Source organism: Ambystoma mexicanum, chromosome 1q, assembly GCF_040938575.1.
Source record: "Ambystoma mexicanum isolate Mex_15411 chromosome 1q, UKY_AmexF1_1, whole genome shotgun sequence".
NCBI classification, from domain to species: domain Eukaryota; kingdom Metazoa; phylum Chordata; class Amphibia; order Caudata; family Ambystomatidae; genus Ambystoma; species Ambystoma mexicanum.
Window position 1 is genome coordinate 662472124 of NC_090922.1, and position 22248 is coordinate 662494371.

The window sequence follows — 22248 nt, forward strand, 5'->3', positions numbered from 1 at the left end:
GAGACAGCCCTCACTAAGCAGAGGGAGTGGGGTGCCCGTGGAGAAACAGGCAGCAGGAGAAATGTAGGTCTGTGCTTCGGCACAGAGAGGCTACAGTCTTTCTGGTGGGCCTTTAGCAGTGACCCTTGTCGGCAGAGTCTGCCATCTTTCTGAAGATGCGTGCATAGCGTTGCCACATGGCCAATCCCGTGCGTAATGCAGGGCTTGAGGTGGGGCCTCAGGGCCAGGCAAAGGAAGGTGGATGCTGATGGTCATATGTGCAAGGAGCAAGGTCGCCTTCATGTGCTGCATGAATCCACTTAAGCAGCCCTTGCTCAGCAGAGGGGGCAGGGTGCCCATGGAGAAGTAGGCAGCAGGACCAGTGTGGGTCTGTGCTCCGGCACAGACAGGCTCTGGCCTTTCTGGTGGACCTTTATCAGTGAGCCTTGCTGGCAGAGCCTGATGGCTCTCTGTTGATGCATGCATATCATTGCACAGCGACCAATCCGGTGCAGCATGCAGAGCTTGAGGAGGTGTGTCAGGGCCAGGCAAAGGAAGGTGGATAGCGGTGGCCACTTTTGTAAGAAGCAAGGTCTCCGTGTGCTGCAAGGATCCACTGAGGCAGCTCTATCTCTGAAGAGGGAGAGGGGTGCCTGTGGAGAAGCAGGCAGCAGGAGCAGTGATGACCTGTGCTCTTGCACAGACAAACTCCATCTCTTAAGGCACAAAAGGGGCAAACTATTTTCTAGATTGATTCCATGGCAAAAGCCATTTAAGGCATCATTACGAGTTCGGTAAATAAACAGTGGTAATGCAGTTACCACTGCATTACAGCCGCATTACCACACCACCGAATTACAGGTTTGGAGATAAGGCAGAGGTGACATAGAATTCTGGATGTAATTCCTCTGCCTTTCTGCCCAGAAATGGGCAAATCAGTGGTATTACCGCCAGTGGTAATTCCATCAATGGTAATACTGCCAGAATTCCCATGGAATCCTATGGACTCCAATTAACAGTGACTAAAACCGCCTACCACCACTTTTAATCTGGTGATAATACCACCTGTGTTAAGACCATCTGACAAAGTGCTATTAACGGCAATACCATTAGGCACTATCACAGTGGTATTACCACTGAGATACCACCAAACTCGTAATGAGGCTGTTAGATTACCCAACACACTATTAAATACTGTGAATATGCTATTTCAATTTCCTGTGCATGAATTGTCTTCTTCACATTTAAAATGTGTTTATTCTCTCCTCGATTTAGCACCATCTTTTCTTAAAACTTAAACTCAGAACCCTACATTTTCTATTTCATAGAACTTCCTAAATGAACATTCCAATAAACTTTACGCCAAAATATGTATAGATATTTCTTCAGGTTCACTCATTTCTCTATTGTAATGTGAACATCAATCCCAACAAAATATTTAGTGTTTGTTTCTCCTGTCAGAGTTGCTTGTGTCTTACCTAAAATCTGTACGTCCACATAAAGTATTCACTTCTGGGATCAAATTCTTCCATGCTCTAAATACACCTTACATTGACATTCTACAAATCCTGTTCTAATGCTCTTTCTTCCCAGAGTCTGTACATTTACAGGTATGATTAGTTTTACAGATGGCTCAAAGATCTACATACAAGAATAGTATAGGTTCTTGCAATTTATTGATATTTTCAAAGTATTCTCTGGAACAAGGTGGTGGGTCTGGACTAAGAGTTACCCTACAAGTTTCTTCAACATCCCCCAACTCCTTTGGGACCACGTTTCACTGTTACCCAGACCATCTTGTCACTGCACCCCAAACCGCCGGTCCACTAGGTTGCCACTGTGCGCCTGGCCCCTTATCTCCCTCGGGTGTTGCTATACGCCCCAGCTTCCCTCATGGTCCCCTAAGATATCGCAGTGTACCCCATACCCCTCTAGTGTCTCATGTAGTCGCTATGTGCCCAGTCCCCCCTTGTTCCCTTTGATGTCGCTGTATACCCGCAGCCCCTTTGGTCATGTGATGTCTCTCTGTACCTCTTGCCCTTCTTGCTTGCTGTTTGCCCCTACCCCACCCCCTGCAATGTTGCTGTGTACCCAGCCCCTCTGGTCCCCATGTACCACTCCCAGGCATGTACTCCTGTCTGTACTTTAGCACATACACAGTCTGGTTTCTCTAGAACGAGTACAACAGCTAGTCTTCACATTTTGTGCTGCTCATGACCTGTGGGAGTGTCTTAGAGTTCTTCCTCGTTCCCTCCGTTGTCATCTAGTGCTTCAAAAGTGCACTGCGCTTACGTGCTTTTTGGATGAACCATCATATCATATCACTACGCTTACTCTCTACTCTACACCATCACACAATTAGAATACAGCTATACCCCTCTATAAATTCGCCCTATTTGCTCACATACTAACACTACCCCATGGACACCCCTTCACTCTAATAAAATGCAGCTATATCCCATGACAAACTGGCCTAGCTGCACACATATGCATTCTACAGGCCTAACACAGCTGGAACCCAGTCTAGGTGTCCACCCACCAGACTACTTCACATTGAACTGATGTCATCACCACCACACCTAAAGCTAGTATGCAATTACCATCAGGCAATTACATCAGCTGCACAAATAACTGGTGCACCCCAGCACCCTTCAACACTTACTCTCTCTAATGACCTGAAATGCGGTGCGCGAGGGCGTTCAACCTACCAGCACTTTGAGGTCATACCAATGATATATAGAGCGCTGTATGAATGCCAAATAACATAACATAGCATGACATAACATCCATGGGACTCCCTTCACCCTAGCTCAGGTGTCCCTACTCCCTACAACGGTCCCTGTGACTTGGACTGAAGTAAAGCTTTCTACTATCTAGACTACTGCTAAAGGAGAGGCTAAAGGTCATATCTTTCACTGTCTCCCAAGGGGTCTTCCGAAATGGACCTTACAATCCTGGATGTTCTCACAGTGATGTTCTCGCACCTTCTCTATCTCCACCCGTCTTACTCATAGCCTTGCTGTGCTGGAACCATTTTCAGAGTGGGGGTGCTGGTGTGTGGCATTGCACCACCAAAATGATCGGCTTGTTAACAATACTGGTGCTAGGGATCTGCAGAGAGCAGTAAATGAGCTAAGCGTGTTCAACTAAAGCATGTGTTTAAAGGATTCCCCTCAAGACATCTTTGAAAAATGGGGCCTGGTGTACTTTAAAGCACCTTTCAACATTCCTATGGGCAAAACATGATATGGTAGAGAATTGTCTATTGTAGAGAGCATGATATCTGTTGAAATTGACTCTTAGTGCTGAGAATTCAACAAACATCCAATGGACAACCAACTAGTACTTCAAGAGTGAGGAGTTAATTTTTTTTTACAGTGTTAGATGGTCTGTTTTTAAATACAGAGCTTTTTAGGATCACATCAATTAACCTGATACCTCCCAACTTACAGCACTTCCCTTGATGCTTTAGCATTCTGCAGTGCTCAACATGTTTTGAATTCCCTTGATTGTTTTGCACAGTTATATCCCTGGCTGAATGGCAGGAATAGTGTGTGCTCATTACAAACATATCCCCAAAGCAGAACTTTACAATGGGATAATGCCCTTCAGAATACTTTGCTGGGGGAATACCCACAAAATAGTGTACCAAGAGCAAGCAATGCATTATAATATCGTGCAGTAGGACAAGTAAGTAAATATTAACGGTGTCTGCCCAAATAAAGACGGTTTAACGGTACTTGGAACATAAATCACAAAAGAGCAGAACTATCACATTGATGCTCTAAGAGTGATACTGAATGTTGGCATATTCCATGGGATTCTGAAAAAGACTGTTTTGTAAAGCTAACGAGTCTATGTAGGTTATTTAAAACGGCCATCCCCATCAAGGTTCTTTATGAGTGAAATAATTGCTTTGGTCTATATAATACACAGAGTTACGGTTACTCAGAGCTCTGCTAATAATAACAGCAAGACCTCATAGCTCTGCTCTAAAAGAAAGAATCACTTATATCTGTGTTCTTGAAAATATCCGAAGTCAATTAAACCCTGTTCATTGTAATGCCACGATTCACTTAAGGCCTCCTGCACCTGATAAAAGCCCCATTGTTTCAGAGTTCTAATTACGAGCACACACAAACTCACCCAGAGCTATGCTCCTGAAAACAGACACTGCTCGTAATTTTCTGCAAGCTCACTCAGAGCTATTTTCTGTATATCACCCAGACGCTCTCTGGCGGAATCATATCCAAAACCTACACTGAGCGCTGCCCTTGATCCCACCTACAGCCATTCAGACCTCTATTTGTTATAATGCACACAATCACTCACAGCTGGGCTCGTCATAACAAATGCTCTGCTACTGACAATACCTACATTCACCCCGAGCTATGATCTACATAATGAAAGGAATCTAATGTTTCAAATTTGTTTAACTTGGTAGTCAAAAAGCTATCATTCGTATTCGTGACGTAAGGACATTTACTAATGCATACACTTTTTCTAGAGTTTACCCCATGTGCTTCTTTTAAAAAATGTTGGCCAATGGGGTACTGTGTTAGTTACTGGAATGGAATACCCATGGTAGGCACAGATTTGGAACGGGGAGCTATGCAACACCACCCATGTGTTTTAAAAGCACAGACCTGTGATACCGAAAAGAAAATCTGTCTGGGTGTTTATACATTTATAAATATACTACTCTCCCTTTTATTACAGTCACATGAGAGCAAACATAGTACACCATCAATATGCTGAAAAAAAGTTATTTTCTGAAAGGCTTGTATAATTGAGAAGCGTTCACCACATGGTAGGCATTAAATAGGAAGAGCTTATGAAATATATTATGTGGCCACAACACTAGTGTACATTAGAAAAAAAGGAGATCTTGGAGTGCACCATCGTTGGCCTCCCTTTTGTCCATCCTTACTCTCTGAGACCCACTATTGATGGGCAATGACTGCTCGTCCTTCCCTGGGTTTTCCACCAGTATGCCAACCTTTATCCCAAGGGACCTGATGCATCCTTCGTACTCTCTTCAACTAGTTTAAGCTACTTTAAGCTACTCTATTTACCAGATGTCCCCTTTTTTCTCCTGACATCTATCAGTTAATACCTTTCTGGCAACTCCTCCTCTGCTATTTCTCGACCCTCTCCATTACACACCTTGTCCATTTTTTAATGGTGCACTCTCCTATTACGATGTCTACAATCCTATTGTGCCTCCTCTCCAAGGCTCCACAGCTCTCTCATTCTGTACTGACCTATTATCTGTTCACTTCCACTTTCAATCCTCTTGATCCCCTACTTCACCCACTTGGGCACTGTTCTTGCATGATATTCCCCACTTGACACTACTAGAACTACCCTCACCCATCTGGGCACTCCTAGTGCACTCCTTGTACTGTCCTTACCTTTTTCACCCCGTCAGGCTCTACTCGTACTGTCCTCTCTTTCACCCTTTTTGGATATGTTATCATTATCCCCATCTTCTCGATTCCATTCTGCACAGCAGTCACTGTCGCCACTTTCCCACTTCTTTCTGGGGTCACCTTCTTTAACCTTTTTGGCCAGTTTTGGCTCTTCAGTTTGGTGCCTGGGTCTCCCCTCTAGCTCTCAAGGCCCAGTGTGGTCCACCCTTCTGGACCCCTTCTTCTCCCTAATGGGCTTTCATCTAACTCCATGTAAAACTGCTTCCTCCATCTGGATTCTCCTAAACTCCTGTCCCCACTCTCAAATCTCCAGGTCCTACACCAACATCTACACCAACAGTCTGGGGTGGTATGTTCATATAGTGCTGTTTCACCCTTCAAGACACTCTCTGGTGGAAGGGGCTTCAGGTGTGTTAGCTGAGAGGGGAACTTGTTGTTGGGCTCCAATCCTTTGGATGACCCACATCATTGACATGTGACTTTGGATTGGTGATAGGGAGAATTCTCATTTTATGGCTAATTTCCATTACCTATAGAGTCCCCCAGCAGCTTTGCTGGATTTGAAGGGTTTGTTTCTTTTTTACCTGCTAAGAGTGAGACTCTTTTTCCCACTCTTAGGCATTTTTGCTATGTGTGTGCTCTAGGCTGTTCTTTCTCTCCCCCATAGGAACCATCTTTATGCACATGTGTTACATAGCACCCTACGTGCAGTACCACAGGGGTGTCGTAGCAGCCCACAAACATAGACTCGATACCCTGAGACTGACTACTGTCTCCCAGGGCATGTAAAGTCCCCATTGACTTTACGAGTCAATTTCTACCAACTTAACCAGTACAACCCATCTTACTATGGAGGTCGTGGAAGGGGTTAATAGTTTTTCCCCTAGGTGCATTTTTGAGAGTGTACCCTACAGTACCCCTCTAAAAAGTTTCTGGCTGGTGGCAGTGGTTACTACCAAAAATATTCGACCGCAAATATTTCTCTATGGGATTTTCCCATTGTTCGAGGCTACCACTTTTTCTGACAGCCTCTAACATACTGCCGATATAACTTCTTTTTCGTGTCTTTCTTTACAATCCTAACCCAGGTCGGGGATCCTTTGTTCGTCCTTTTGGCGGGCTTCTACCAAGAAGCTCTCCTTTCGGCGCCACTGAGTCTGGGGTGGGTACATTGTGTGGGAGGGGGAGTAGGACCCCTGGACAGGGTTGCCTCAGCAACCCATGTCGCACTCTGTCATGATAGGCTGGAGGGTCTCCCGCCAAGATGACCACTCCACTGTGTGAGTGACAGCTAGGCTGTATGAATGAGTCTCTTTCTGCATAAAAGCAGGGTCCTGAGGACCGGAAAAGCAAGACGTCGACACTGGAACTACGGAACCAAAGGGAAGAGAAGCCACAGACATCTTCAGCATTTACACCACCGGTGAAGCCCTGCCGGATCGTCTCACCACTTTTCTTCCGCACAACGAGAGGAGATCTTCTTCGAAAGAGCCTCCTTCCCTTGAGCTGGTGGGAACAACCAGTTTGCCCATCGCTTCTCCGGACCTGCTTTGGTCGAATCGACAGTGCCCAGCACTTGGAGACCAGGCAGCCAGGCAGCTATCGACCCAGACCGCGATTAAAAGGAGCATACCTTTTAAACTTCGTTTGGCAGCACCGCAGTTGGCTTCTTCCCAGTACCTCGAACCTTCCACCACGATGAGAGCCTCTCTTCCTCTGCTGGATCCCCCGAACTGCAGGAACTACCAGTAACAACCGCCACCGCAGGAGCCACTTCTTCACTTTTAAGGTACATTGTTCCGCCAGGCCGCCTTTCTTCGCGGTAGTGCTAAAGGTGTTTTAAATCCTTTTCCTACCTGCAGGGTTGGCCGCCCTTCTCTCTTAACATTGTCTTCCACTTTCTGCAACCACCTTTTCAACATCGTTAACCAAAGACTTGACAGCAGCTACAAGAACATTTTGCTCCTGGGCCCTTGCCCTGTACCACTAACTCTGGCACAGGCCTCTTGACTCTGATCACATTTGTTAGACCTGCTTTCTCGAGATTGATTCTCCATTCGAACTGTGTGGTGTAACCCTGTCTTATAACTACCCTTTCCTTCCCACTGCATAATCATTGTGAAATGCCATTTTGCTCAGTGTTCATTCTAAGTATTGCTTATATTGATGCACTGTCTTGCTGAACTGGTTCACAACTGATGGGAAGTGTTGCTAGGGTGTATAAGAGCCTCGTCTAGATAACTTGTGTTTTCCCTCCCTTGTGATAAATTGCTAGAGGTTCCCTTGTGTGTAGTTATCACTGTACCGCTTTGCTCAGTTTTCACTTTGGCTCACTTGGCCTACAATTTATATAGGGAGTGTGTATATTTTTCTATTGACTTAATTTAACTTGCTTGATACTTGTGATACATGTGTTTACTTAGAAGTGTATAAAATAAATATATATATACTTTTTAACTACAAAGCTTTGGTCAGTGTTTCCTTGTACCATAGTACAGTAGGACTATTGTGTAAACCCTGAATACTGCTCATCTCCCTCTTCAGATAAGTCTGACTGCTCAGCCACAGCTACCAACTAAATCTTTGTGGTACAGACTGATACCAAAGGGGATTTATTGCTCTCACCTGTTGTCTTGATCTGGTGTAGTGCTCCCTAAGGGAACTGCACTGGATTCTGCCTAACAATTGGCTCGTCTCTATCCTTAGGTGGGCCTCTCTTTTCCTGCCACATCCTGGCCCTACTTTCTCTTTGTAGTAAGGTGTGTCTATTCAGGCACTTGTTGTATGGAGTGGCTGGTGGGTCCCACACCTGAGGATGTCTTACAGGTCTGATTTGGGTCGTCCTGCTTCTGGTTGTCACACCCTGACACTGCACCTGGTATAGAATGATTTACGCTATATGTTCTTAAGTGTTAAGGGGAGTTCATGTCATGTGTGATGAATGGCTGACTTAATGTTCAGTTTCCCTGTATAATTCAGGTCCCTCTCTTACTCTCTGTAGACCCACACAAGGGGAGCCAAGTAAGTAGGCACTTCTGATTCAGGCGATGCCTTTTCTTTTTTTTTAATCCAAAGTGTTGACCCCTACAGGCAGCAGCCCCTGTAACCGTGGCTTCGGCTACACCGGCTGCCTGATGACTCTGTACTCAGAAACAGTAGGAGGGCTGGAGGGCCTGTTGGGGCTATGGCTAGTTGGGTGGGCCCTGGCTTCCCAACCCTTTCTGGAGACTGTCAGGGCTTGGTCCCGGCTAGCCCTGGCCCACTTAAAGCCCTGACTACAGTACATACATATTCTGTGTTTCTGATAGTAATGCTGATGAATTCAAAAAGACTAATCGTACCAAATTAATTCTGAAGCCATGACACTTAACAAGAGGCAGGCCAAAGGAAACTTCCCTTGATGGTCTCACTGAACAGAATGTAAGCTCTTTTCTAGAGCTCTTGCAGCAGGGATATTTCAGTATCAATCATTTACTCTTTGATGCATAGAGTGCATCATGTTAAAAGTTCTATTTAGTTCTCTGGGTGTTGGCTATTTTGTAGAAGGTAGTGCAACCTTGCGAAATGTAGGGAGGCACTTGCTGAACGTTGCTTTTAAGAGCTTTTAAGATTCCATCCTGCGTGATACATTGATGTTCTTTGCAATTCTGCACTGCATTATACAAAATAAAATTGAGTTCTTATATCGCACTGCATGCAGGATTCCGGCCTCTAATCGGGCCACCAGTTCTGAAACACGTCTTGCTCACGTAGTTTTCTTTCCAAGATGAGTGCATTACCCCATAGCTATCAGAATGTAAAAGCACAGCTCGCAGTCCCTCAGTGATGCTGAGAGAACTTCCATTGGGTCATCGCATCTTAACCAAAGCAGCATTTTAATTGGTGCTATCTGGGAATGGTAGAACATGCATGCCAATGTTATTGCTGTTACTTCTGTATGTCCAGTAATAGTCTTGCCATCAGCTGCAGCATGGAATGATACATTATAATGAATGAACCACTGCATGCTATTAAAGCAGAGCTCTACCACTGTATGCATTTTACATTTTTGCTATGACATACTATGAAAACATTATAGTGAATGAACCACTGCATGCTATTAAAGCAGAGCTCTACCACTGTATGCATTTTACATTTTTGCTATGACATACTATGAAAACATTATAGTGAATGAACCACTGCATGCTATAAAAGCAGAGCTCTACCACTGTATGCATTTTACATGTTTGCTATGACATACTATGAAAACATTATAGTGAATGAATCACTCCATTATATTATAGGAGCACATTTGTGCTGATTATGTTTGCATACAGTGTTATTCATGTGTGCCCACCATATGGCACAACTATGGAGTTTTACTATGAAGTGTAGTCTGATTCTGATTGTTGTTGATTGTTTGATTTTAAAAGATTAGGAAATGTCATCTTTTATGGTTATAGTAGTTGGGAGATATTTCAGGTAATGGGGTCATCCATCATTGATACCATCCTAGGCTCTCCCACTTGGATAAGTCCAAATGGACTTATTCTCTCAGGGTAGTCCATTCAGGGATAGTGGTAGAGTCCCCTATATTTACATTAGAGATGCAAGATATTTATGACCCCCTATTACCGCAACATGAGTGTGGTTGACACAAAAGCTGAAGAAAACTACCAATGGGGAGCGAATGGTCATTAGAATGTGCAGGTGGGCAAGCGATTGAAGAACCCGGTACAGGGGACAGGTGTGTTAGGGATTGGCACATGATGCCAGAAATTGAGCCTGCAAGGTCACACATTTCATATGTTGGCTATCATTCACTGGGTACATTAAGTGGCAATATGTGGCAATAGGTTATATGAGGTTGCACATTACACATGCCTATTTTCTGCATCCTTAAAGATGTCTCGTACCTTACCATTCTTGGTCATTTGAGGCTGCACGTGGTGAATACATATGGTGACTAGATCATGCACATGTATGTATGTATGTAATTCATACATTGTTAGTTGGGACGCAAGAAAGCCCTGTATATAGGGAGGCACCCAGGGGTTACAAGTAGGGTGCAGAGAAAGCAGAAGAGCTGGAAAGGGCAAGGGGAGCCATGGCTGGCATGGTACTAGTGAACATGTGAGGCTGAGATTGATGTATGGTGGCAGCAACTGGAAATGTAAGGCTGCATCTTTCATATTGTAACTATACTAGCCCTATATTACATTAACTGGCACTGATGGCATTTCTGGGGCATTGTAAGATGAGCTTAGCATAGGTTGGTAAAAACTCTGAATACAGCGAGCGGCACCTGGCGTATTCTGGCTACAGCTGGCATATGATGCTTTAGCTAGCGTTGGATAATAGTTCTGGAGCGTTAGAGGCTGCACTGAGCCTATGCAGCCAGCAACTGCACATGAAGAGATGTACCTTTGCATATTGTAACGATACCAGACATATAATGCAACACCTGGTATTATTTGCTTGTGGGGCTGCATTTGACACATTATCGAAGCACCTGAAAATGTGGGTCATTGTTTGGCATAAATGACCAGCAGGCCAGACAGCACAGCGGGTAGAGCGCTCGCTTTAGCATCCATGCAGAAACCAATCCCGGCAGGGCCAAACCCAGCTTTTCATCCTTCCGAGGTCGATAAATGAGACAAACACTGTGGCGCTCAGATGCCTGAGGGTTCCTGACGCTAAAACGAATGCAAATTATTATAATTTTCTAATTACTACCACGGTCATGTGAGGCGATAACTGACCTAAAATGATAGTAGAAGGGCATATTTGGCTGTACCGGCATATGAAGGCGATGCCCTTGTCCTATGTTACCTCTGCCTATTTAAATGTGGTTGGTTACTAATATATTGTGACTGCTTTAGTAACGAATTGTTATTTCATTGCCCTTTCATGTCTTGAGGGACAAAGGTCACGTGTAATCCCTTTCTTTGATGTCATTTGGCTTGTGATGTCACTTCGACTAGCCTTAGAATTTTAATGAATGGACATCCCTGAATGTATTATTGCAAAGAAGTGTGGTAATCTTGAGCCAAATGTGTAGATGTGGCTGTTGAGCTTAATCATGAAACATGGCGCACAACACTGCGCAGCAGCCTTCCTCCATGTGTGGGGGCTCCTCGTCAGCATCACCCGCCATGCCCAGCAACTCATCCGCCAAAGAGGCCCAGCTTCTCCTAGCAGCCGCTGCTCCTCGCAGAGTCTCGTGGCTTGCTGGAGATTCAGGGCACGGCACAGAGGCAAGTTGATTGCACTTAACGTGCCCCTACTCTCTCGCGAGCCTATCGCTGAAAGTGACCCGCAGCGCCTCACAGCAACACGGTTGCAACCCTTACGCTTTTTCCAAACCGGGAACAGTAGATATGTAACGTTTAGAGAACTGTAGGCCAGCAGTAAATGCTATGCTTGCTGCTTATGCCAATTGCATGTGTATTGGCCATACTGCAGGTCACAAGTTCCCATCTATGACCTTCCTTAATTCAAGTTTTCATTATGTTTCTCTGGAACATTACCAATTCTTCTCTTAAAATATTGGATTTTTAAAAAAATAAAAATGTGATAGAATTGTTACATTTAAAACAGTGCAATAAAGTTAATAAGTGTGTCTCAAAATACCCCTGTTCTCTAGTTTTTAAAAAACATTTCCACAGCAAAAGGCCCGCTGTACCGCCCTTGGACAGTCCGGCCCACCACCGAAGGTTAGTAAGGCGCATGCAAACTCCGGTTGAAACCACTTGTGTTTGGCATGTAATGGCCAGCCGGTCAGATAACACAGCGAGTAGAGCGCTCGCTTTGGCATCCGGGTCGAACCTGCTGATGTAGGTTTGAATCCTGGCGCGGCCAAACTCAGCCTTTCATCCGTCCGAGGTCAATAAATGAACAGCACACGCCGTGGGTAATAATAAGCAGCGCTCAGATGCCTGAGGGTTCATAGTGCTACATAAAAGCAAACTATTATTATCATATAATCACTATGACGGTCATGTGAGGCTATAACTGATAGAACCCTTGGAGGGTGAATAACCCTTTCCCATTGGTCAATTTGCAGGCTATAAGAACCGGTATAGCCTGCAAATTTGCCCTTTGCTTTCTTCAGCTCGGAAAATTATGTATTAACAGTGATTTACCCCCCTCCAGTGGCCAAAGTGAAAATTACGTTTTCCTACAAATACCGTCCTTTTTCGTTTAATAGTTTTAGTGAAAAGAATAGCTTACTATAAATAAGCATAACTTATATTTTAGCCATGCTATTTTTCATGTTTTTTTAAACTTAAATATCCCACAAGGAATAGTCCCCCCAACCAAAAATATCATCATTTTTCAAATTATATTTTTTATTTCACTTTTTTTTCTTTGGCCATGGGTTCTAATAGCATTTTGTAATGTTTTTTTTCATGTTTTTTTTTAAACTTAAATATTCCATAGGGAATATTCAAGGCCCCAAAAAACAATGTAATAATAAAAAAAAAATATTTTGTAATGAATTTTTTTTCTCTTTGGCTGTGGGTTCTAATAGCTTTTTGTAATGTTATTTTTCATGTTTATTATAACTTAAATATTCCATACAGAATATTCAAGGCCCCAAAAAACAATGTAATAATAAAAAAAATATATTTTTAAATGAACTTTTTTTCTCTTTGGCCGTGGATTCTAATAGCTTTTTGTAATCTTATTTTTCATGTTTTTTTACAACTTAAATATTCCATACAGAATATTCAAGGCCCCAAAAAACAATGTAATAATAAAAAAATATTTTTAAATGCACTTTTTTCTCTTTGGCCATGGATTCTAATAGCTTTTTGTAATGTTATTTTTCATGTTTTTTTTTTATAACTTAAATATTCCATAGGAAAGATTCAAGGCCCCCAAAAAACAATGTAATAATACACAAATTATATTTTTAATTACATTTTTTCTCTATGCCCATAGGTTCTAATAGCTTTATTGACCTTGCCCTCGGGCCGTACCGTCGTTATGGACCCTCATACCTCATTAAAGGCCCTTGCTGCGCTCAGGCCTTTAACTCGGTCTTCAGTGCCCATAACTCCCAGTACGGGCGAGGTCATAAAGCCTTAGAAGATGACAGTAAAAGGCCATATTTGGCATTCAAACTCCTGATGAAACCACTTGTGGAGACCTCCTGTCATTTTTTACATGAAGTGTTAAAATGCTGCTCAGGTTGTCAGGGCGCATTACTTTTGTTAAAGCACATTTCAATCTATTTTATCAGTCTATGGCAAAGAAAAGGTTATTCAAAAGTAGAACAAATATGCATTTTTATATCTATGTCTGAAAAATGTGAAATTTTGGGCGAGCATATAGACTATCACAACACTTTCCATTAGCACGTCTCTCTCCACTTCACCCTTTGTAATCCATATGATGCAAAAATATGACATTTATGCGAAGAAAGCATCAATGTCTACTTCAACCAACAAGGCTTCAAATACATGAAAAGAAGATGTACAGATTCCTTGATAGGTTCTGGTCAGAGAAATTAAAACACAAATACTGCTGCAGGGCTACATGGAGTGCGGCATTCTGGCAGATTTCATGACGAGGAAGCATCAGGAATCCTCTTTGTGGCCAAATGTACAATAATGTGCATGTGCAACCCCAATGGGTCTCCCTTTGCAATAGTCGAGGGTTATCCTTTTTAGTTTGGGAAATTAGCTGGTGTTAGTGCCACTGATAAGCCAAAACTATTGCCTTCAAGTGAAGATAGGGAGAAATGGCATATGAGGAGGGACACACAGCTTGCAGGTGTTTTTGGGCTTTTTGCCCACCCATTGAACGCCCATGGCCATGTCAATCCCTATGGTTATTCCCACCCAGTTCTTGCCCCTCTGCGCTCAAAACACCTCCTAACGGGAACTCATTCAGATAGCTTTGTTCAAGCCTTACCATCAAACTTTGCACTCAAAGTTTTTTTTCAAAGCAGTCTTCTGAGAGTTAATGACTTAATTGGAGCTGTAAACGGGGTTCTGCCAGGGTCAGAGTGTGATGTAAAATTGGCTCGGGCAGCAATGAAAAAGTGGCTCACAATCGAAATGGCAATTCATTCCTTTTCTGATAGACTACTTGAGTAGTACCTAAAAGTGAGTTTTTTGGGGGGAAAATGTGTTGCAAATTGTGATATTAAAGAAATGTGTTCAGTAGCACTGGTGAAATCTACTATGTGAAAAAAGAGAAGCAACTAATCAAACTGGACCACTTTGGTAAAAAAAATGAAATGGCCCATTTTGAACAAAAAAACGGGCCCACACCAGCAAGTTGGGCCTACAATTTGGGCATTGCCCTATAGAGCAATCCAAGCCTGGCTACTAGTGTAACAAAAATGTGTTAACCAGGTCTGCCTTCAGCCACTCGATTTATAAGCAATATGCGTGTCATTCACTGAAGTCCTGTTAAAAACAAGCATTGGCAAAGCCAACAGTTTTGGCTTGTGTACATGCACTATCAATTTCCCAGGCACTGATATTAGATGTCCAGGCATTTGCACCATACTGCCCCTGCTCCCATCAATGGCCAGTTAATACCACTACAGAAGTGCCTGGCAAGCGCCTTTATCATGCCTACAAAAAAGTCCAAACTGTTGGCATTGCCAATGCTTGCTTCCTTTGTGGGTTTTACAGAAATATCGTACTCTCAGCACTTAACAAGCCATACCTATTGGTGTTGACGGTGCCTGTGCAACATGGCCTCAGTCCTTCCATTACTGGCATTGGTGGGCTGAAGAAAAGAGTACAGAAGCTACTCGACATGAGAAGTTGTGGAAAACTGACCACAATCCTCAAGAAAGTACACGCCTTATTACAACGCTCACTGGGCACTGCATGCTTCATGCCCGCTTCTGTAGCAGCAGCTGGTCATGCAAAGGGCTCCATCTTGCAGCTTCATCCATCTCACAGAGCACACGCTTGCACAGAGAACTGAGAAGTCTTGCAAAAGACTGCTCTTCTGGTCTCTGCAAAGCACGGGAGGGATAGGTTTTCCATCTCTTCTAATCCTCTGTTAATCATTTACCAGCGCGGAAGAGGCACCTGAAAAGCTGGATTAATTCCTGCCACACAGGTAACAATAGTACAATAATTAAGCAATATGCCCCGAGCGGCGGGGCATTACCGACTCAGGTAATGCCCCAGGGCCCATAGTTATAGGCCCAAGCAAAAACTACGTGACCGGGGCACTAAAAGCTTTATTTTTCTCCCAAAACGCTGCAGTCAAAGAAAATGGCCGCCATGGAAAGGGAAAACGGAGTCCGTTTTCCCTTTCCATGGCGGCCATCGGGAGCGGATGCGCTGGAAACAGAAGCGTTTCCAGCGCGTCCGCTTCTCAAAAAAAGAAGGTAAGTGGGGTTGGGAGGGCGGAAGGGAGGGGAAAGGGAAAACAAAAAAAAATGTTCCTTGTTCCCCGGCTGGGGACGATGGAAGTCTCCAGCCATGTGGAGGCTCGGATGGCCCCGCTCCGAGTCTTCACACGGCTGGAAGCTTTAATCGTCCTCCGCCGGGGACCAAGGCATAGAAGGTAAGTGGGGTGGGGAGGGCAGGGAGGTGGGAGGAGGGAGGGAAGGAATAAAAAAAGCCTTACCTCTGTCCCCGGCGGGGGGCGAAGGTAGCTTCTCAGCCTTGGGGAGGCTCGGAGCGGGAATGGCCCTGCTTCAAGCCTCCTCATTGGCTGAGGGGCTGCCACGCCCCCCGCCGGGGACAAAGGCCGTGGAATCCCGACCGAGGGATTCCCAGCCTAGTAACGACTCGGCGAGGGCCAATCAGAATGGCTCTTTCATTCTGATTGCACCCTCGCCGGGTAAGAATGACAAGTAGGTTCAGATGTCTACTTGTTTATGTAAGGTCTTTGTACTATAATCATGTTTACAAAGCAGATTCAGAACGGGGAGCGTGACTGGCATGACACCAAATCACTACCGCTCTGGGAAATGCCAACAAGTACCTGCAACTTAAGATATTTAAACGGCTGATATGGTATCCCCATGGGGTATGGAAGAGTTAGCCTTTCAGATGGAAATTCTTTACACGCCTATGTGCCCGAGAGCCACTCCATGAGCACGATGCTAAAACAATAAATAATATAATAAAAATAAATAAACTCCACCAACACACAAAATCTGCGATCAACTTATTTTTAAAATGCCATATATTTGGGCACCTGACTTCTGGGGAATAATCTTTATTTATGTATATATTTATTTAGGCATATGTATAGCACACTAAACCCATGGGCATCAAGGAGCTGGTTACAGGAGCAAAGGTTGCGATAGAACATCAATGACATACTTAGTATAAGACAGTTACAAAGAGACTTTACAGGGACAAGTATAGGTCAAGCGCAGGGGCTGCCTCCAGTGACATACCTCCGCCGCCCATGCAAATGAGTAACAGTAAGTCCAAGATAGTGTCCATGCGCAGCTACATCTTCCTTCTCGAGCTCTTCGCTCATCCGCCTCCAACTCCCTCAGGGTGAGTCGCTTCTCCAAGCAACGAGTTGGTGGAAGATCTCTTTCTTCGGCTGAGGCCTCCCTCTGGAGCAGCCTCCCTGCCTCCCTTAAACTTGAGGAGAACCATCTCCAGTTCCGGAAGCACCTCAAGACCTTCCTCTTTGCTTCTGTTTTTCTCCTCCTCTGCCCTGCTGACCTCCTGGCTGTAACAGGAACTGCACTGGTTACCTGGACCCCCTCTGATCTCGGGCCCAGGTCCACACACCTGCACTGCCCACCTGGCAACCCCTGCACTTGGGGACTGTTTCTGTATCCCTACAGTCCCCCTACCAGCCCTTGACACCTGATGTCTGCACTTAGCCATGCACTTGCCACATGCTGGTCGTTACTTTACTTATTGTTATGATCTATTCCCATGCACTGCACTGTCCCTGCCCCTTCCCACGCACTTGCGCGATCTGAATGTCACCTGGCCTAGTAGGATCATTGTCTGTCCTCCCTTTGTTCCCCTCCCTTGCCGAGTCACGCCGTGAAACACTTGTGTATAGGCGCGTTATAAATGCCATATCACATCATACATTGAGCTAATACGTGCTGAGGATCACATTGAACGCATTGCCTTTGTTCCAAGGGCTATCATTTACAAGAGCTCTCTTACAATGGGAGACGCCACATCACTGCAGACCGTGAATCTCAACATGACTTGCTGTATGCCATGCAGCAGGTGCCAAGTCAGCAATGTGTGCGTTTCATTGGTGCTGAATGCTCATGCGTCTTAAGCAGCCGGAGCGGGCCGTGCCCAACACAAACAGAAAACAATTGGGATTAGTTCAGTACACTGGCTGCTAATATTCTAAAAGGGTAGGCATTGTTTCAGGAGATAAACTTGGTGGATTGCACATATTTACCAGAAACAAGAAAACATGCATTTTCTTTGATTCCTCAAGATTCGTTTGTCATCACAATAAAATGCCACTTTCACCCATTACAAAGGCTTAGTTCCCGTGAAGCAACAACAATTCGCTTCATAATTGAGAAATACAACCAACTCTTAATTTGCAATCGTTCCCATGAAAAAAGCTTGCAAAATAATGCTGCGAGCATGGTTTCTGGAAAGTCTGCATTCCTTCTGCGCATCTCACTACACTGACGATAGGCGTGGTGACACGTGTCGTGTAGTGGAAGGCTTCCATCAGCCAGCTTCATGTAAGTTCCTCCTTCCGGTACTCCTCGCCCACTCCTCAGTAGTGCTGTTCTCACTGCTCAAGGTATGGCTTATATATACGACAGCAGGCTGCGGACGTTCACTCGCAGCGCAGTAGTGATTTTTCCAAACTCTACCTCCACAGAAAGACACCCCTTAACCCAATAACAAAAATAATTTCCCCACGCGTCCATTAAAAATAGACGAGGAAACATTACTACAGGCGATGTTAAATAAATAGATGTGTTAAGAGCCTAAAATGCAAATTCTGCTCTTGGCTATTGTTGCTCATATGAGCCGAACAACAGTGAATTAAAAGGCTGTATGTGGGAATGTAGAACAACAAAATACCCGTCTGAATGCAGATAAGCAACCAATCATAACGAGGCCCTTTCTAGCTGAAGTCACAGGTGCATAGAAACAGACCGGAAAGCCTCGGCCGTGTCATCTGTGTAGTGGCGAGGGGAGTACAGGCCACATCTGCCACAATCGATGCCTCTGGCAAAGAGCAGCGCCGCCACAATAAAAAGCTTAACGAGTCCCTAAAGTATCACACTGGCTTTGGGTTCTCTCCAATCATAAACAGTGGCTGCATTGTTATACTCTTAACAACAACCTCATTCAGGCAGTCCAAGGAAACGCGTGCTGCCAAAAAAGCATGACAAAGCACAACCGACTCAAATAAAAAAAATGGTGTCCTGTGGTGAACACATACACAGTCACTGACCCGATCTTTAGAGTTAATGCTGAAGCGAAGCCAATAGCTGAATCCCTGTTAACGAACACCAATCAATCGTTCACCTGAAGCTTACACCCCTTAAGGTCCACTGCGACCATTGGTAAGACAAGTCTTACCTTAATTGCCACAGACCGGCAGCTGATCATTACAAGTTAGCTTCACTCAGGTTAACCTCATTTCTCTATCGCCTGCTTGCTGTAAAAACAGTGTGGTCTGCAGTAAATCTCGCAATCCATTTAACTTGTCCTCTGACTAGGAGGCACCGAACAAGCTCTCGGTTTGAGTTAATAAAGTTCAAACATGTGCACCTGAGCACTTCGAAACAAACCTTCAGCGTTGTGAAAATAGTCCCACTTCCAACAGTACCTTATAAACTGGTACATCTTTCTCCGGTGCAGCCGCTATTAAGCCTTTACAAATTAGTGGAAGACATCCTGTCCTCTCAATGACTCAAAATACCTTAACTGCTTTGAACCTAATCTGTTCGAGCGCTGCTCCATTCCCAAATGCCGAACAAAACAAAGACTGCATTCTTCCTTGTTCAACACGGACGTGGCGTGACCACTTACAGCATGTCCTTTCATCTAACAATCATTGCTCCGTTGCCTGAGTCTCTCGTGAGCACGCTGCAACATGGCCGCCTCCCTGGAAGAGAGCTCAAAGAGTTCCCATGGAAAGAAAGGCAGGAATGGGTGGGATTAGCCATAGGAATTAGCAAGGCAATGGGCAAGGAATGGGAGGGCCTATAACCAAACAACACTGAAGCAACATTGTATCCTTCGTTCAAATGGCATTCAAGTGTGTGCCCCTCATCAGAAGGCCTTACCCCTATGCATATATGAATCAGTATTTCAATGCAATAGTTTGAGCCCAAACTAAAAAGCATGTCAGGGCAAGGTATAATGCTCCTACCCCATGGTTTCACGTAGAAGGGAGGGTTGCCGAATATATGTTTCATGGATCACACAAGGAGGGAAGCTGTTCACTCTGCCGTGGCAGGGAGCGCCCATGTCTTGCAATGTCTCTTGCTCCAGAGCCAAGAGGCTGTCATACTTTGCCTGTCCTGGTCTCTCGTGGCTCTCACACCAGTTGCTGTCTTCCGCTTCCTGTGTACCCCTGCTCAATCTCTCGAACTCTTGTGCCATCTCCTCCCCAAAAGCAGGTGCCTCTCCCATGGCCGTCTTCACAATGAATTTGATCAAGTGCCTATAGACCATTAAAGTGGTAGTGGTGGGCGTACACATCTCAATAACATAAGTCCAATATGCTCCGCCTCCTCCTCTAGAGTGGCGTCCATGGTTATGCTGCAGCTCCCACAATCACTGTCTCTCCTGCAGGGCTGTGTGCCCCTCTCACTGCAGCCTCACCTTCCGCTGTACTCACGGCCCCATCTCACTGTGCCTGCACTACCCGCCTCGTGCATCAAGCCATCTGTTCCCCCTCCAATCCCCTTCTCCATTTTCCCTGTTCTGGGACCCTTCCTCATAAGTTTTCCTTTCTCATTGCTCCCTTCCAGGAAGATGACCTCGCCATCTCTATGAGGAGGCATGCCAACATTATGCAGTGAGCTGCCTGAAAGCCCTTCTAGATGTGCATTTCTTCTTATTGCAGCTGCCCTACACTACACCTGACCAGAGGACACAAGAGGGTGTTTTTGGCACGTGGTAGTACAGTCCTAACTCTCTTGTCACTATAGCCACACTTACTTTATTTATTTATGAATGCATTTATATAGCGCACTTAACCCAGAGGTATCTAGGTACCTTTCTTGACAGTTACATTGATGTTACAGTGATCTTACTTGCTAGCCGTCCAGAGTTCTGGCAACCTGAACAGATCCTTCCCATACCAGTCACTCACCCTTCACTTGGTGTCCTGATCAACAGCTGTTTCCCACCAATACTCTGCACTCCTTTTTTTCCTTGAGGGGTGTATCTGGGTACTGAGGGGTATGTGCCATCCCTCTAGTAATCTCTGTGCAAAGCATGGTAAGTCTGCTCTGCTCCTACCAATTATGATGACCTCTTCAAGTAGAGCAGCACAAGCTTGGGAGGCGTGGTGGTGTAGGGACTTGTTCAGCTTCCTGAGTAGGGTTGCCACCTGATTGGAATTTGACAGGATTGACCGTATTTCTCTAAGTCTTTTGTCTGGTTTAGATGCGATACAACCAGATTTTATGTGTCTCCTGGGACAGAAGCAATCTCAGTTTCAAGACTCGGAAGCCAGAGAAGTTGCAGCAGGAGCGGCCTTGAAGCTGTATGTCAGCCTTGGCTGAATGGGCTTTCTGCAGTGTTCCTCAGAGCAGTGATGTACCGCTCTGTTAGAATAGTGCTGCCCAGGAGGCAGCAATGAATGGAAACTGGGTCATGGGGTCAAGTTCACCTCCAGTGACCCTTTCACATGCAAGGTACCAGGCTGGGCTGTTAATATTGAGGGCCCATATGCATTTTCAAGGTAAGTCCAGACAACAGGTCTCAGAAGCTATTTGTGATAGAATAGGTCAATTGGATATTTAGAAAAAATGTACAAGCCTTGCCTGCTTGTTTGAAAACGCCAAAAAAATGCACATTTTATTTGCACTTTAAAAAACGATATGCTGGATCCGCATTTTCAAAAATGAAATAAGCAAGCAACCTTTGTTAATAATATAACCAACCACAGCAGAGTTCAACCACCTCCTTGTTGCAGTGTCACGTGTGAATAAGGCACCCTCTCTTTGAATCCCCCCGGTCTCACTGAACCAAGAAATAGATTTGTTTTGAAAATTAAAAGATTCATTTGAAGAATTGAACAATATATAGATTACACTTTTATGAATATGAATAATATCTGAATATCACACTTATGAATATGAACAATGATTAGCAATGGGTAATATTACAATATCAACAATCTCTTTAATCAATTAGGAGTAGGAATAGGAAGAATAATGTAGCAGAGAATAACTTTGTATGGTTCAAGGAAATGCAATGATAGGAAAGAATGCAACACAGAAATAAAACTTGATATGAATTCAATCAAAGACAATGGGATTACTCTTTCCCTCTGTTACTACTCACTCCCCCCAATATGCAATATGAAGATATGGAATGAGGGCACACAGGTTTCAGGAATAACAATCAACAATTGCCGTTTCAATCCCGATTCCCCCCCAGCAAGCTTAGAGAGAACAGGTATAATTTTAAAACAGGTCAATTGTTTTTAAATGTAATATGAATTGAATGGGAAAATGCTAAAAATTATTTTAATTAACTAAATTGAATTCAGAACTAGTGAGAGTGGCTGGGGATTGGTTCAGGTCAACACTAGCAATGTTTATAGAATGATTAGCAGATGTAAAACGAAATTCAGAAGTTGGAAGCAAAAAATAGCTATCTTATATGGAGTGAAATTGAGCCAAGTGCAAATTTGCGGCAACTTTTCCACGCGCAAGAAACGCGAT

At 44.4% G+C, this 22248-nt stretch overlaps 1 protein-coding gene across 1 annotated transcript in view; it reads right to left on the reverse strand.

The window, feature by feature from the left end:
- The window catches only part of LOC138534947 (dimethylaniline monooxygenase [N-oxide-forming] 2-like), a 272372-nt gene extending 253197 nt beyond the window's left edge, over positions 1 to 19175 (reverse strand). The window contains exon 1 of the mRNA XM_069641258.1: positions 18923 to 19175. The gene's annotated coding sequence lies outside the window, so the exon portion shown is untranslated. The remainder of the gene's footprint in view (positions 1 to 18922) is intronic.
- Positions 19176 to 22248: the final 3073 nt, after the last annotated feature.